Here is a 19,052-nt window from a genome sequence, read left to right as displayed (position 1 = left end):
GGTGTGGAAAATATACACCACAGAATCTGGGAAATTGACCTATGCTTTGAGAAAAACCTTTGATCTATTTTTTTATGTTATATGTATATTATGCACAGAGATGGAGAGAGAGAGAGAGAGGGGGGCGAGAAAGAGAGAGAGAGAGAGAGAGAGAGACGGAGAGATAAAGGTCGAGAAAGATATATATATATATACATATATGCATATATAGATACATACATGCATATATAAATGTATACATGTATATGTATGCTTGTATGTTTATTACATCATCATCATCGTTTAATGTCCACTTTCCATGCTAGCATGGGTTGACCCCCCCCCCCAATGTACACACACACACACACACACACACTCACACATACATGCATACATGGATGGATGGATGGGGGAGCAGTTCACTTTACATTTTGCAGCTTTGGGATCCTGGGTTTGAGTTCAATCCCAGTTCATGGAAAAAGTTTTATTGGATACGTTTTTTTTTCCTTTTAGCAAAGCCTCTAGCTGGCCCAAGACTTGTACAGGAAACTTGGTAAATAAAAGCATGTAATAGCCTGTCAATAGGTTTAAATCTGGAACTGAAAGGGACGGTATTTGTTGCATGTTGTATCACGCTGTTTTGGTCTGAGAGAATTATATGAAGGACATACATGTCCCTGGAATGAATACTGAACTTCTTCCATGCTATTTAATCAATGAAGATCACAGATAATGAAATGAATCAACGCTTGGTATCACAAACAAGCGGAGGGTCAATCTAATTTCATTTATTTAAAGTTTTTAATTATATTACCTAATGAGAAAAAGCGAGAGGAGTGAGCCAGCTGGTTGTGTAAAAAATTTTATAATTTCGAAATGTATATTTACAATTTTTTATTTAAAAATACCCATCAACGAAATAATGTAAATAATGAAAATTTGAAGCTCTTAATTATATTCATCTAACAGGGAAATGGGAGAGGGAATGAGCTTGCTGTTTATGTAAACTGTCTTAGAATTTCTGAGGATGCATTTTAACTTTTCATTTCAAAATGCTCAACTTCAACAAAGACAAAATTAAAAGAATATTGTAAATGATCATAATAGTAAAAATTTAGAAACAATTTTCAAAAAATTTCAAATCAAGAATCTATTTATATAAAAAAAAACAAAAAAATTCTTACCTTTTTCAGTGAAGATTATTTTTAAAAAAATAAGAAAATAATTCAATTAATTTTTTTTAGAGATATTTCCTGCTTTTATGTAATCCAAAAAGATATCCTTTTATATTGTTAAAAACTTCACCTGTGAATATTTCAGGCAGTTTTTCCTTCTTCTAAAGGTAAAAACCATTCCATTCTTCAGGTAATAATAATTTAGAAAGACATTTACTACTACAAAATAAAATAAATTGAAAGCTGTTGCTTTTTTTTTCTATTTTAGTTTTAATTATTTTCTTTTAGTACACTCTGATAATTTTTGCTTTGCTTTTATATACATATATATGTCTGTGTATGTATGTGTATAGGTAGGTAGACAGGTTGGTAGATAGATATGGATAGGTAGGTAGACAGATTTATATATATATATATATATATATATATATATATATATATATATATATATATATATATATATATATGTGGATGTGTGTGTGTGAGTTTGTTTATTGAATTATATATTGATGTGTGTATGTGTTCAATAATTCATTTTTTTTTGTAAAACTTTGAAACTGAGAAAATAGTAATTATAAAGCAAAATTAAATGAAAACTTATTGCTTGAAAACTTGCTTTGGTTGTTTTTTTTTTCTTTTTCTTCTTTGTCTTTTTTTTTCTTTCTTGTTTTCAAAGCTTCAAAATTTAGAACAAGAGATATTGATATCAACTGACTTGGAGGATAAATAGACAAAAATTTTGAAAGCAGAATAAAAGAAGGTAGTATTCAAATATATATATATTTATATCTATATATGTGTGTATATGTATCTGTACATGATGAGGATTTACGAAGTGTGTAGGGGGAGTGATGAGTAGCAGTAAAAGGGAGGGGTGAGCAGAGAAAGAGAGACAAGTTGAGAGATGAAGAGAGAGAAAGAGAAAATAAGAAAGAAAGTGAATGGCAAGTTTGCATATATATATGTGTGTGTGTGTGTGTGTGTGTGTTTGGCTAATGTTGCTGCATTCAAAGTAGAGATAAAGTACAGTTTAGTGTATTTAACTGTAATGAAGAGCGTGAAAGAGTAAAAGTTATCCAATTAATTGAAATTGGATAAACAAAATAGGAGGGGGGGGGGAAAGAAGAAGAGTGAGACAGATGTAGAGAGTGAGAGAGAGAAAAAGAGCTTGTATGAGAGGGTGGTAAGAAAGAAATAGAAAGGCAGATTCACTAGAGATGAGCTATGGAGTTTGACAAAGCGTGTTGGCTGGTTGGTTCAATGTATGGTTGGCTGGGTTGCCTGGCGTGTTGCAGCTGTCCCACTTCTGGTGGTGCTGTAGGTTGGTTCATCGCTCTCCCTCTCTCTCCGTCTCCCTCACTCTCTCTCTCTCTTCACGCTCTCGGCGGCAGTGGCAGCTTGTAGGCACCCTTCTTTCCTTCTCTCTCTCGTTCTCGTATCTCATGCACTCACTCTCTCTCTCTCTCTCTCTTTCTCTCTTGGAGAATCAAAACTAACATATAACTGCATCTACATACATGTACGTGTGTGAGTAATATATATATATGTAGTATTATTGTATGAATGGACAACAACAACAATAGCAACAACAACAACACTGAAACAACTGCAACAACTGCCTCTCCCCACTCTATCACCGCCACCACCACCACCACCACTGTCACCACTACCACTATCATGGCTGCTGACAATAGCACTGCTGATTGGGAGATGGGTGGGGGGTAGAAGGTAGGAGGAGCATTAGTGGGAAGGTGGGAGAGAGGAGAGACGATGAGGAGGTGGTGGTGGTGGAGATGATGGTGGAGGTAGTGGTGGTGGTGGTAGTGGTGGTGAGGGTGGTGGTGGTGATGGTGCTGGTGGTTGCAGAAAGTGAGATGATGATGATGATGGTGGTGATGGCGATATGAGGCAGTGACTGTAATAAAGAGAGGAGGATGAGGAGAGGAAGAAGAAGAAGAAGAAGAAGAAGAAGAAGAAGAAGAAGAAGAAGAAGAAGAAGAAGAAGAAGAGAATGATAACGAAAATAAACAAGAAAAAACAAGAATAGTGGGAGAAAATGGGGAGAAAAATTGCTGAAAGGGGTCAATGTTAGAAGAGAAATAAGTTAGGGGGGTGAGAGAAACATAAAGAAAGAAAGAGAGAGAGAAAGGGAGAGAGGGAGAGGGAGAGAAAGAGGAGGGGGAGAGTATGAGAGATACAGAATATGAGAGAAGGTGAGGAAAGAAACAGAGGGGGGGAAAAGGTAGAGGAGACCTAATAATGATGGATGATGAAGATGTTTAGCCCTGGGCCAGCAGTGATCATGTAGACTTATATTCAAAGATATACCATCCATGACCATCCTGACTCTTTTATGTGTGCAGGGTGCCTAGGCCCACATTATACAATGTGTAAAGCTCTAAGCTGGTTGAGGTGTGATTTGAGGGATATTTAGCTGCTATTTCTAACAGGTCGAATGGCCATATAGAAGTTCTCTTGTAGGTTCGTCTGTTGTTTAGCCCAAGGTCAGCCCTACTTAAATAGACCATCCCATCCATGATCATCCTGCCTCTTTCCTTTGTGTAATTATACAATGTGTCCTTTTCTAAGCTGGGAGAGATTTGGCTGTTATTTCTAGCAGGCTCTCCTATAGGTTCAGATGATATTTATTAATGACTGTTGTTTAACCCTAGGTCATCCCTGATTGAGGTGACATATGATCAAAGGCATTCCAACCACGACCATCTCATCAGAGGAATCCAGTTCTATATTTTTATCTCCCACTTTTTTTTAAGAATTTCACTGTGTAATTTCAGGGAGATTTAGCTGTTATTTCTAGCATGCTGACCAACTGCATGGAGTCAAAGTGGTTAATAGAAATTAGTTGAGGGGAGGGGGGCAGAGAATGTGCATAAAGTGTTTGGAGGAGGGGGTAGAAGCTCTCCAGGGAGGTGGGGGAAGAAACTGTTATTGTTTGTCATCAACATTATTATCATTGTACTTGCTGGGGGACGCCGAAAATTGAGACAGGAGAGAGAGGGAGAGAGAGAGAGAGAGAGAGAGAGAGAGAGAGAAAGGGGAGGGAAAGTCTGTAAACTAGGGGACGTAGTCGAACAGTTCTTGCATTGGGAATTGCAAATATACACAAGCAGACAGAAAGAGGGAATTAGATAGATAGATAAATAGACAGAGAGATAAATAAACAGATAGATAGATAGAGAGAGAGAGTGAGAGAGAGAGAGGGAGTGAGAGAGACAGAGTGAGAGAGAGAGACAGAGAGAGTGAGAGAGAAGAATAGGGGAAAGAGAGATGGGTAGGATGAGATTTTAACATGATATACAAATGCATCACATTTTCTGCTCCTCCCCGATACAAACACCACAAAATGTAAATTAATTATTAAGCATAATTATTGATCATTTCAATGTGTCTGTGTGTGTGTATGTGTGTGTGTATGTGTGTGTACACATGTTCAATGGAGATGTGTTATAGGAAATTCTCTTTCTCTTTCTGTATACAAATATGTGTGTGTGTGTGTGTTCAATATACAAGTGGATCACTTTATATACATATACACACACATCTATATATATATAAATGCATTACATTTATATAAGTGTGTAACCTATATATATATATGTATTATATATGTATGTATATATGTATATATATATATATATATATATATATATATATATATATATATATATATATATATATATATATATATAGAGAGAGAGAGAGAGAGAGAGAGAGAGATAGATAGATAGATAGATAGATAGATATGACATATAATATATATTATATACATATGTATATATATGTATATATACATATATAATCATACATATATATATATATATTTATATATATATATATATATATATCATGAGTCAGGTGCAGCCGCTAGCTCTCCAGACATCAGTCAAACCGTCCAACCCATGCCAGCTTGGAAAACGTACGTTAAATGATGATATATATATATATATATATATATATATATATAAAGACAAATGGATGTTGTGGGTGTGTACACACACACACACACACACACACACACACACACACACAAGTGTAAGCATATGGCTTAGTGATTTGGGTGTTGGGTTCATGATCCTATGATTGTGGTTTCAATTCCTGGACCGAGCAATACATTGTGTTCTTGAGCAAAACACTTAAGTTCATGTTGTTCCAGTCCACTCAGCAGGCAAAAATGTTAACCCTGCTATGGACTGGTGCCCCATCCAGGCGTGGAGTATATATACACCATGGCAACAGGGAAACCAGCCCTGTGAGTCTATTTGACTTGCAAAGGAATTTTACTTTACTTTTACATTCGTATATATTAAAACAAAGACGAGAATTTATGGAATTATTTTCAATTTTTATTAAAATACTGCCATAAACACCTGCCTTTTGTTTTAATATCTACATACTCTGCTAGCAATATACTTGACCAAACAATTTCAGCTTGTATAGATAGCTTTCTCCTGAAACAAACCACCTATTTATATACAATTTAAAACCAGTATTCACAAAAGTGCTTCATGAGGTCAAAGCTCAGATTTTAATTCATGTATATATTACAAAGCCTTACTGTGAGTGAACTAAAAATGTAAATACATTCTTTTTTTACGAAGTATTGATGTACAGAAAAAATAGATAGGGAGTTTTATTATTTGTTGTCTGCTCCAACAAAAAAGTACCCAGTTTCCTTTCCCAGTCAATAGAGCATTTCAGCTACTATATAATGCAGTCATAAATCAAACGAGCACATTAGTGGATAGTATAATTTACTTACATGTGCTTCAGATGGCTCATCATTAATAAAAAAATTATACACGGCACTGTAAATCAGAAAGACTGAAATACATTTAAATATAACCAAACCACGTTATGAGTGAACTAATTATCTAAACCAGAAACTCAATTCCCAGTTTTATTTTCTTTTTGCATATCAGTTGCAGAGAAAGGAATTCTCATGGGAAGAGGAATATTTTATGATACAAACCAGTATTTAATATAGTAATAAGAACTAATGCAACTCGGGAATTCCTTTATTTGGTTAATTAGCATTCTCCACTGGAGCATAGGTGTAGTAAGATATTAAATAGAAAATGTGTTAAGCTTAGTTATTCAGCTGGTAACAAATTCGCTTGTTATGTTAGAGGGTTATAATGCTGCATAGCTGAATGAAAACAAATAGACCAACAGCTGACCAACACCAATTATGCAACTTCAGATTTTGTAAAAATTGCCCACTGGATGTTCAATGTTTGGCTAAGTCGATAGTATACAATGCTAAAGTAGAAACAACCAAATGAGATGAAACTAGAGTAAATATTAAGTTAACTGAAGTGATATTTAAAAATCGATTTTTTAAGCACGAACATTCGTTTGTCAGACTTGATAATAATGAGCCATGGTTACATCGAAATTTATATGATTCTTATTTGAAGCAAGTTCTCACAAATTAAAAAATTTCTGTTCAATTATAGATAAATTACAACCCTTCAGGAACGGAAGGTTCAAATGGAAACAGTGGTGTAACTTTTGTCCGAACGAAAATTTATGCGGACCATATCTAAATTTCAAAGAATCCTCTGTAAGACGTATAGCATACTTAGTGTTGTCACTGGTTGAGACCTGAGCTCAGTATGCAGCGTTGTTCTGTTGAAATCTACTGTGAAGTGGACAGGTGTTGTCAGTGAGGCAATTGCAGTATAGGGATGAATCCTGTGTTTGTGTATGATAATTTTTTCCCTATTTCTAGCCAACAAAGATTTAAAAAATTATCAGTACAATTGTAATTCACCTTAACGTTATTCCCTTTTGTTTCACCTGTATCACGGCTGTTTTATATTTTGACATATTTTATTCTTTTCTATAATCGTTATACATGTACATGTGCATTTCTGTTTTTATTTTATGTTATATTAACACTCTTTTCATTCGTAATTTATGCTTGTGCTCACACATAACTATGTGCCTAAACGTATACACATATTTATGTTTTTATGTATGCGAATATTTGCACGTGCTCGTGTTCGTTACTTTCCAAGCACGCATGCACAAATTTGTGCTTAGTTATTTGCCTGCAATTCCCATATGTATCTCTGCATCTTTATAAATTTACATTAAGATAACAAGTAGATTCTTCCAGACATTGTCCTCACGAAGCTGCAATCCTACACGGCCGTATATATATACTGACATGTTCCCGTTCTAGTAGTGGCGAGGAACATAAGCCATATGTGATAGCGTTCTAACATCCGTTTCTGAATGTGTATACATGTGTACGTTCGAGCGTACACAAGTGCGTACACACACACACACACACACACACACACACAGATGTAAAGATATATACATACACATCTATTTATATATGCATCCACACACACACACACACACACACATATATATATATATATATATATATATATATATCCATCCGTTCATACATTCATTCATCCCTCTCTCCCTCCATCCATACATACATACATACTTACATACGTGCATGTGTGTGTGTGTGTGTGTGTGTGTGTGTAATCAAAGGTAAAAAATGGAAATTCTACGAGGGAATTCGAAAGTGTAACATAATCCGAGTAAGTGCAAAGACGATCCGTGAATCTAGTTCTCCAGACCATCGTCGGAGGAACGTGGAAGGTCCGCACGGACGTGCGACAATAGGCGAAGCGGTAACGAACAGCAACTTCAAGAAGAAAAACCAGAAACAAACACAACAAAGGTCAAATGGACGTCCAGAGTGAAATATTATTTTGACGCCCGTCAGACAAATATATTCACTGAGTCCGTCCATTTGGCTTTCATTGTTTTTGTATTTGTTCTTCAAGTCGCCGTTCATCACAGGGCCCCATTACACATTCACACACACATATATGTATATATGTATGTATATGTTTATACATATATATATGTATGTGTGTGTGTATACATATGTATATCAGCGTACATATATCTTTTGCATATAATTATTTATGCACGTGGCTATGCGTGCATGTATTTGTAATTTATGTAAATATATGCATGTGTTATGACTTCATTTAAATTTTATATGAATACAATTATATTTATATGTATGTATGTGAGAGCGATTAGTTTTTCGCTAAAACTTTTATTCGTGTTTGTTTGTAAATGTATATTAACTATAGAATGCCTGAGTGTGAATGTATATAGTCACACACATATATATATAACTACTTATGTAATTATTGATCATGTGTATATAAATATATACCCCTCACTTTATAAATGTCCTAGAAATTTCACACTGCCTTGGCTTTGTTGTTTCATTTTTATTCAGCACACACACACATATGCATGTATATATATGTATGCTGAATAAGAACTAAGGAAAAACAAAAATGTAATGTTGGAACTAATATTTACTTCTAGTGAAGTGAGCAAATAAAACTGAATGAATTTACGATACGTACATAACGAAGGGAAAGAATCATTAACTTATGATTTCATCCTTTCGGGGTCGATAAATTAAGTACTAGTTGCGTACTGGGGTCGATCTAATCGACTGCCCCCCCCCCCCCTCCCCCAAAATTTCGGGCCTTGAGCCTAGAGTAAAAAACAAAATAAGTAAATAAACTCAGGTAGGAAAATTAAGGAGTGCAACTCTGAGATTTAATTATTATATTATTTTTAGGATCATAAGACAGCTATCAAGTACTCTTCGTGTGAATAATCTCGATGCATCGCACCACTAAAAACTCAGAATAGAAACTGAATTTTTGAAGCTATCTCATCTTCATTAAATGGCTTGTTTTGTCACATAAATTCACATTTTTAAAAGATATTCCAGGGCTTTAGGTACCATATTTATTTGGTTTGTAATGTATTACTAGTGCCTAGTGAGAAGGTTACAAGTGTTTATCACTATCAGTATCAGAATAATATTTCTATTGTTTGGCTTAAGGTGAGTCAACAATAATGATTACCTCACACGCCGTTTGTAGAGGGGAAGAAGTACCATCGAAGTAGTCACCCACCATCTGTTACCTGTCAGTTTTGTTATTCTGCTGACAATACTCCTTTGTGGCACTACACAATAGCAATTAAGCTGAGAAATCAAATACATTAGCTACAAGCTTGAAATTGTTGAATATGCTAAACAGCACGGCAACCAGGCAGCTGAGCCCACAAAGCGGGCTGCCACCAACCAAATATAAAGAAAAACATGAATAAAAGCAATAGAAAATAACATTTAAGAAAGCGAGAATGAAAATACGCAAATATCTTTTTATCATAAAGAAACAAAATTCTCACAATCGGGAAAGCCTTGAAGTTATAGATACATAGTCATGGAAACCTAGGGTATGCACTTATCACAAACGCAAGGAGTCATAACATTATAGCTACTTGGGCGACGGAGGAAGGGGTGTGCAGTCTTCACAAAGATGATAATGTGTGAGGTAAAGAAAGAGTCTGGCAGAAGTAGAACACCCCTATTGGTTGACTCCTAATGGACTGTGTCACAATATAAATGGACATATGCAAAGAGTCATTTGCGCAGTGTAAAAGCCGAGTGTTGCGTATTGTCGAGGGTTCTTACAGTATCATGAGTAGAACGATTTGCGAGGACATTATTATTATTATTATTCCGTTATATCGTACATCGAACGTGTGATATAACATAGAAAACACTTACTAATGCTCAAAAAGATTCAAATGTAGACCCCAAAGTCTTTATAGGGGATCGATTCCACGGGGTAAAAAGTGGGTATAAAAGGGATTAAGTTGGACAGATAAAGAGGCAAATATGGGATTCGCATAATTGCTTCTACATACACATATATAAGCGTGTGTACGCATGCATACATCCCCATAGACGCACATATATATATATATATACATACTTGTGTGTACACATACTACACCCATAGCTACACAAAAATGTTAAATACGTCCTGTTGAATATTTCAGTCACACACACACACACACACACACACACACACACACATATATATATATATATATATATATACACACGAAAATACACACATACATACATGTATATATATATATATATATATATATATATATATATATATACACACACATACATGCACGAAAATACACGCACATACATACATGTATACACACACACACACACACACACACACACACACACACATATTCCATTACTTATTCAAAACTATTTGTAATACTTCGTTCCTCGTCTGAGTTTCCTGAATTTACAAAACTTCCGTTCTCGCCAATCTTTAAACGAAAACCAATGCTAAAGGTGTTCCGGTTCTCGTCCATCAAAGGGAAGCGAGACTGACGAATGCAGCGTCCAAACTTTAGTTGGAGAAAGTAAGGTCACAACCTATCAATAATCTCTACATTATACAGCAAAGATCTTTGTGACGATCTGGAACCGACCAATTCTGTTTAGGCGTCTGCATCGGAAGTCGTAGAGTAGACAAGTTCTGTGGACAATAATTTGCAGAGATCATGTCGACAGTAGGGAACCGAACTTATGCACAACTAATTTGTCCTAAATTAGATATGTTATCTATTATAATTTTCTTCTCTCAGTAACTTATTTCAGTCTTGAAATTGCGGCCATGCTGGGGCACCACCTTGACGTGTTTCAGTCAAAGAAATCGATTCTGGTATTTATTCTATCGATCTTTTTCCTTTTTGCTGAACTGTCAAGTTACAGGAGCATAAAGAAATCAATACCGGATTCATGCAGTGGTGGAAAGTAAACGCACGCACGCACACACACACACACACACACACACACACACACACACACATACACACATGTGCGCACGCGAATATATATATATATACGATGGAGTTCTTTCAGTCTCTGTCTACAAAATCCACTCACAAGGCTTTGGTTGGTCTGGGACTTGTCCAAGGTGCTGCACAGAGGAGTGAGCCCAAGACACATGGTTGAGAAATTTTGGGAGTAAGATACTTTGGTATTTATGGTATATGATTCATGAGATGGAAAATATAGTAATTTAAATCATTTAGAAATAGAATGTGAATAATGCATGGGTGATTGAGTATGATGCCGACAGTTCGACAACAGCTCTTGATGTCTTTCTGGATTACTGGACCATTTCAGCAAGCATAACCTTTGCAGTTACTTCTATGCAAAGATGACTTTAAAGATACACAGATTCAAGGAGTAGCTTGACAACTTAAAAGTAGGTTTAGTTGCAATATCCAGGAACACGTTCTGTATGGAAACCAGACAGTTATATTAGTACTAATATATAATTTGTGACGTGTATCAATGAATTGTGATTACTTGTATTTTGACGTGTATAAGGTACCCAGTTTTGTCAAAAATTAGGTTTAAAAGATATGGGAGTTTCTTATACAGGGATAGTATTATAATTCCCTACAAAACCTTTTTTTCTAAATTTTGAAACCCCCAAATTAAGGGGTTCCTTATACACGAGGTTTTCCTATAAGCATTAAAATACGGTAATTCCAATTAAATCCTTCGCTGAATGATAACATTTTTAATTCCTCTTGTTCTTCAAAATAATTTAACCATCGTAAATTTATTTCGGCTCCATATTTTCCAAACAGCCATCATCAGTCTGCAGTGCAGAGCTTCAAACCGAGTATCAACCGCAACATGCTTACCAGTCTTGGAGGAAGTTGGGGCAGTGAAACTTCAGCTAAAATCTGAAATGTAACAGAAGACAGGAACTGCTATGTTCATGTGCAAGATGTACGTTTCCACCCAGATAGAAAATATTTATTTCTTATATCCTGTCTGCCGTTCATTTGATTTCAAAAATGGTTTACATTCGTACAAGATTCTACACTAATTTAAGGAAATCATAAACATTTCCTGTTTTTCAAAATTCTTGGGTGCATATGTATGTGTATATGGTTAAAGTTATGCGTGCATTGACATGCACACACACACACACACACACACACACACACACATCACATACACACCTCACAAATACACACACACATATAGATTTACATACGCAAATATAAATACATTCATGTGTACATACATATATATATATATATATATATGAGTATATATATGCATGTATATATGTATATATATATATACATATATATACATGCACACACACACACACACACATATGTATGTATATTATTCAGTTTATTTCAAGGTTTCTTGCAAATAGAGAAAGAACTGGTTTCTAACCTAGTTCCAAGGCTCCTTCAGTAGAACTTCATCAACAACAGAGTATTTTTGCATGTATGTATGTATGTATGTATGTATGTGTGCATGTATGCATGTGCAGATTTGTATGTATGTTTTATGTATGTATTCTCATAAGAAAAAAAGAAAAATAAATGAGTGGAAATCGAACCAGTGAGTGTGTTATATAATAAGACAATAAAAGAGAATGACTTTCCCCAGACACAGTAAAATCTACCAGAGTTATTGAGCACTTTTCTCTCTTGTCTATTCAAATGTGCACACACACACACATACACACACATCAATTCGATTCATCTATCACATTTTAACTTCCAAAATTCTATACACACAAGTGTAGTATATATTTCCTCTACTGAAATAATTAACATCTTTTTTCTGTATAACGTATTACGTAATCATTCCACTGGGAGGAACTGGTCATGTTTGTTTTTCTTTTGTTTTTTCCCCCTGTTTCTTTTTTTTTCTCTGTCTGAGAAGCCTTGATAATCATTGTAGCAGTAACCACCATCTTAATCTGCATAAAATAACATATGTCTGTTGTATATCTTCTACTAATAATTGGGTTTTCACTTGGCATAATCATGTATATCCATCTATGTATACATACATAAGTGTGTGTGTGTGTGTGTGTGTGTGTGTGTGTGTGTGTGTCTGTGGTGTGAGTGTTTACTAGACAGCAACTGTTACTAACTGGTATATATAAATCTATACCTGCTACATAAAGCAAAGCAATGTAGTAATAATAATAATAATAATAATAATAATAATAATAGAGATATGACAGGTTAGCTTGGGAAGTTAAGCGGTTGTGGTTGATGAAAAAGGTAGCAGTAGTACCAATAATTGTCGGAGCCCTGGGAACAGTGAGCAAAAATCTTGGGAAGTATGTGGAACAAATAGGGACTGCAATAAGGGTGGAGCACTTGCAGAAAACAGCACCATTTGGAATACTCCGTATGGTGCCTGGAAAATAAGGGGTGTTACTTTAGTTCGCTGGTAGTGAACAGCTCTCACCATAGTACATCTCTAGCATTAGAAGCTGTGCAAAAGCAATGATAATAATAATAATAATAATAATAATAATAATAATAATAATAATAATAATAATAATTTCTACTCTTGACACAAGGCCTTGAAAATTTGTTGGGAAGAGGGCTAGTTGATTATATGAACCCCAGTATGTAACTGGTACTTTATTTCATCGATCCTGAAAGGGTGAAAGGCAAAGTTGACCTCGGCAGAATTTGAACTCAGAATGTAAAGACGGACGAAATGCCACAAAGCATTTTGCCCGGCATGCTAACGATTCTGCCAGCTCACTGCAATAATAATAATAATAATAATAATAATAATAATAATAATAATAATAATAATAAGAAGAAGAAGAAGAAGAAGAAGAAGAAGAAGAAGAAGAAGAAGAAGAAGAAGAAGAAGGAGAAGAAGAAGAATAGTCATGGAAAAACAAAAGGGGAATGCCAAAGTAAGGTTATGGCATTGGTGATGGGGATTAAGGGTAGCCACTGCAGTCCTGGCAAGACAATAAAGGTGAAGGGAAGGTTTTCCCAGGAGACTAACACACAGACTGGGAAAGAAAGGTTTCATATTGAAGCCTGCAAGCTATGATAATTCCCAGCTAGTCAGCCATTGGTGTTACCATTGGACATATAAAGATAGAGCCTCGCTTTATCTTGTTTCTCCTCCCTTCTCAGCTTCATTACTTTCCATAGACATGCATCAAGCCCTACTCTTCACACTTAAATATTCTCTCATTCTCTCTTTCCATCTCTCTGTCTCTCTTTCTTTTTTTCTCTTTTACTCACTCCATGTGTGTGTGTGTGTGTATGTGTCTGTCTCTTTCTTTCTTTCTCTTTTTATTTGTTTTTGTCTATTTCTCTCTTTCACTTTCTCTACTTGTCCCTCCTTCTCTGTCTTCTTCCTGTTCGTGTCTCTCTTATTTTCTCTCTCTCTCTTCTTTTCTCTCTCTCTCTTCTTTTCTCTCTCTCTCTTCTTTTCTCTCTCTCTCTTCTTTTCTCTCTCTCTCTTCTTTTCTCTCTCTCTCTTCTTTTCTCTCTCTCTCTTCTTTTCTCTCTCTCTCTCTCTCTCTCTCTCTCCCCCTCCCATTCTCTCTGTTTCCCTATTTGTCTGCCTCTATGTCTCACTCTCTCTACTTCACTTTCTCTGCCTGTCTGCTGTCTGTTTCTCTCTCTCTCTCTCAATCCTTCCCCCTCTCTCTCTCAATCCTTCCCCCTCTCTCTTCCTCTCTCTCAAGCTTCAAGGATTTTCTTGATCTAAAATTATACTGAATTAAGGAACCTGTGTAAGAGGTAGACCCAGGAAGACATGGGATGAGGTGGTGAAGCATGACTTTTGAAAGTTGGGCCCACGAAGATGATGACAAGCGACCGAGATATTTAGCGATACGCTGTGCTTGAGAAAACTCATCAAGCCAAATGAAATTGTAGTTGTGGTGAGACCTTGGCTATAGTAGAAGACACTTGCCCAAGGTGCCACGCAGTGGGACTGAACCCAGAATTATGTCATTGGGAAGCAAACTTCTTATAAGCAGACACGCCTGTAGCTATTGATAAAAGGCGGGAAAAAGAATAAAAATAGGATAATTAAATAAGAAATTAATGAATAGTAGCGTTAATAAGATGTCTAACATGAGAGCGCAGATCTTCTCTTGACTCACAAACTTATCTGATTCAAAGAAATTGTATATTTTGTAAAAGTCTTCTTTGCAAATTCATAGGATTGCAGAAAGTTAATCTCGTCAACTTTATGCCAGACTTAAACACCAATTAACTACTGCAGCTTCTCAGCTTATAAATACTGATTAACAAGTTGAGAGGAAAAGGCAAGAACGAATAACAACAAAAAGAAAAAAAGAAATATCCAAACACCAAAATGTCATATGTACAGAACCCCCCCCCCCCCCCCCCCCAAAATAACCAAAAGAAAAATACCCAAACTAACAAACAAACAAAACAAAACCAGAGAATTACTTTGTAAGCTTGTGTTCCATTGAAAACAAGTGTTGAAATATAAAGTGTAAACACAGAGATGGTGATGATGATGATGATGATGATGATGATGATGATGATGATGATGGTGGTGGTGGTGGTGGTGGGCGTGGGCGTGGTGGTGATGATGGTTCTGGTGATAGGTGTGGTTGTGGTGGTGGTAGTGGTGATATTGATGATGATGATGATAACGATGATGATGACGATGAAAGTGATGATGAAACTGATGACAATGATGGTAGGAACGAGACAGTGATGATGACGATGGTTGCAGTCATGAAGATGATGATGACGACCACAATGATGATGATGATGATGATAATGATGATTATGACGAGAATGGCACTGATGATGATGATGATGATGATGATGATGGCTGTGATGATGATGACTAATTAGATATTGATAATGATGGTGGTGTAAACATTGCTATTTTGCTGACAGCTTTCTCTAATTTCCTATTGAAATAAATGCCGTGTGATTGGAAAGAAAAATATACAAATGTCAACATTATCAAAACACATCTATACAAAGTGCGGACAAATGCATCGAGAAAGATTTGTTTGATAAAATTTTGGGAAAAAAAAAAATTTTTTTTTCTAATTGTTCATGACGAAATAACAATTCAAAATGTTTATCGCAAAAAAAAAAAAAACCCCAGAAAAATGCTGACTTTTCAAATATATTGTCAAACATTATTTTTAGTACACACACACACACACATTGAGAGAGAGAGAGAGAGAGAGAGAGAGAGAGAGAGAGAGAGAGAGTGATACATATATGCACATACATGTATACATACATGCATGTATGTAGCTCTATCGTTGGTTACAGACTCTGCAGATGTTGCACGGGAAACAGCATATGCACATATATGCACATGTGTGTGCATAAGTGAGTGTGTGTGTGTGAAAATAAAAATATGTATGCGCTTATATATCAATATACATGCACATAAATTTTAATTATACATACATATGCATGCAAACACATGCTACACATCTCACATTCTCTCTCCACACACACACACACCCAAGCACAAACATCCTCAAACACACACACACACACATACACAGGTATACTTTGTTTTTACGTTGGGTTGCATTAAAAAAACAATTTTACATTAAACTGAAAAATTACATAATACTTTTCGCTGCTTGCTTATTTATTATAGTTGAACAAGATGATTGGTGATAGTGACTTCGAAGTTTTGGCCTGCTAACTGTCAAATCATCATCACCATCATTATCCAGTGTTTTAAATCAAGATTTTGTCCCCATTAGCAGGATGGTTGGGGAGTGTGACCAGATCTACCTCAATACCATAGCAACCGAGGTAGGCAGTTAGGGCCCACCCCAACCTTTGGGCTGGCCGGTGCCCTTTCTTCTTTGTTGTGAAAGTGCAATAAAAGCCGTAAGGTGTTTAATAAGACCAATTGCCACAGGTAAGAGCTTGGAGGGAGCAAAGAATGGCGATGAAGCGTTGTGAGAGTTTACTGATTGAAGAGAGCAATAGCTGCACTGAAGTGGAATAACTTGCCTAAGATTCTCTCACGCTTTACAGTACTAGAAAGTTCATCCCATCCAGCAAGACTAAACACTTGTCTTACCTGTTTCAGCTTTTTACAGAGCTGCTTTCCTCAAAGCATGATAAACTGTTTGGCAAGTTGCAGGGTCCATGTCTGGTGGTGCACTTTGGCGCTAGGAAGGGCATCCAGCCCGTAAATCCCTTGCCAAATCAGACCGGAGTCTGGTGCAGCCCCTCAGCTTAGCAGCCCTGGTCAAACCATACAACTCATGCCAGCATGGTTCAACAGATGTTAAATGATGATGGGTATGATGGTGGTGATGATGATGATGATGGTGATGGTGATGATGGTGGTGGTGATGATGATGATGGTGAATGAATGCCATAACGTGGATTCTGCTAAAAGTGTTTAAGGTGTCAGTGATGGTGTTAAATGACGTAATGGACTGAGTCTACCATCCACATAGACTGTGGCAGCATTTGAACTTTGACCACCCAAGTACATACACATACACACACCACATGCACACACACAACACAGGCACACACATACACACACACACACTGCATGCACACACACTGCATGCACACACACATATACACATTTTGACCATTCAACATTTACTGATAATAAATGTAAATTATGTCCACACACCTACACACACACACTGACACACACACAACACACACATACACATACACTCACACACACATTTACACTTATATACACACACTGGCATGCATGTACACATACATACATACACACATACATTCATACACACACACACACACCTATGTATGCACATCTATATACATACGCATACATACATAGATATATATACACACACACATGCATACAAAGATAAGCAAAGATATGTGTGTACGAGTTCAAACATATTTCATGCCTGTTTTTTTGTGTGTACATATGTGTGTGACTGAGTATATGTGTGCGTATACACAGATACACACACACACATGAGAAATGCATTTGTGTGCATTCAGTGACTCGTACAAGAAATAGAGAGAAAAACAACAACACTGCCTCACAAAATGTTGATAATTTTATGATAAAAAACTAAAATTCTTTCAAAAATATTATTTCATGTCTTTCTTTTTTTGAACTTTATTCAAATGCTTTTTTTTTGTTTTTTAATTTAATTTTTATTTGCAGAATAAGCTTCAAAATTGAATGTAGGAATAATTCATATTTCCTCTAAGAAATAAAGACAACAACGAAGAATAATTGTATTAACTTTGAAATTTTTCACTTCAAAATGTGTTGAAATAAAAAAAGGAAAACAACATTTAAAAGAATGAATAAATAAATAAATAAAAATTAATGCCAATTAGCTGAAATTCTTCTGTTGGCCTGAATAAGATTCATTCTGGCAAATATTTTCCAGTTTGCTCAATAACAGTGTCGGTTACTTGAAAATATTTTTTTAATACAATATTTCCATTTTTTTGTTGTTGTTATTATTATTATTATTATTGTTGTTGTTGTTGTTGTTGTTGTTGTAATTTGGTTTTCTATGTTGAAGTGAGAATCCTGTGAAGAAGTCAACATGTAGTGAAAAATTCTGTAATTGGAATCAATGGACAAAGAAATTTTGTTCCGATAGACGCAGAAATAGCGAGAGTTCTGTGAAGAGCTAAATTGGTGAATGGTATTAATTTTGAGTCGATTGATTTTGCTCCGACACTAACTGCAAGTAAGTTTCCAATTTTAACATGGGTGAAGAAACAAAAAACAAAAATAACCACAACAACAACAACGACATCAACAACATCAGCAGCGACAAAAAGAAGTAGTCATTAAACACAACAGTTATTTTGATTCATTGTCATTAACCCTCTTTTGTGGCGGCATCGGAAAGACGAAGCAAGATTCCTGAAAGCAGTCACTCATTAATGAATATCTCTATTTGAATAATTTATGACCACAAGAGTCACACATTTAATATGAGTCACGATGAAAGACAGATGTGATTCATTGTAGTGACTCTGACATCGAGAGCTATTTATTTAAAGAATTATTTCTCATTTCCAAACACGCATTTCATGGATGACATGTTATTAAAATAGCTATGGCAGTAAAAATAACGAGAATGTAATTATTGTTTTGTTGCTGCTGCAATTAACTTTGAT

General features: G+C 35.7%; 1 protein-coding gene and 1 long non-coding RNA gene across 5 annotated transcripts in view; one reads left to right on the top strand and one right to left on the bottom strand.

Annotated features, from left to right (window-relative positions):
• Positions 1-1,544, bottom strand: part of LOC106872422 (protocadherin gamma-A3) — a 430,239-nt gene extending 428,695 nt beyond the window's left edge. Inside the window, exon 1 of one of the 4 annotated variants that reach the window (XR_016243938.1) lies at positions 1,164-1,529. The gene's annotated coding sequence lies outside the window, so the exon portion shown is untranslated. Of the gene's footprint in view, positions 1-1,163 lie in introns of all 4 variants that reach the window. The other 3 variants (XM_089361416.1, XM_089361392.1, XM_089361409.1) reach the window with 3 other exon arrangements.
• A 77-nt stretch (positions 1,545-1,621) lies between these two features.
• On the top strand, positions 1,622-18,354 carry LOC149132801 (uncharacterized). The gene is made up of 3 exons (XR_016243935.1): positions 1,622-1,914; positions 11,727-11,871; positions 18,076-18,354. It is a non-coding gene; the product is annotated as an uncharacterized LOC149132801 (long non-coding RNA).
• Positions 18,355-19,052: the final 698 nt, after the last annotated feature.

The sequence above is a fragment of the Octopus bimaculoides genome, chromosome 13 (genome assembly GCF_046866305.1).
Source record: "Octopus bimaculoides isolate indiv1 chromosome 13, ASM4686630v1, whole genome shotgun sequence".
Taxonomy (NCBI): domain Eukaryota; kingdom Metazoa; phylum Mollusca; class Cephalopoda; order Octopoda; family Octopodidae; genus Octopus; species Octopus bimaculoides.
This window is presented reverse-complemented; position numbering and strand designations above follow the sequence as displayed.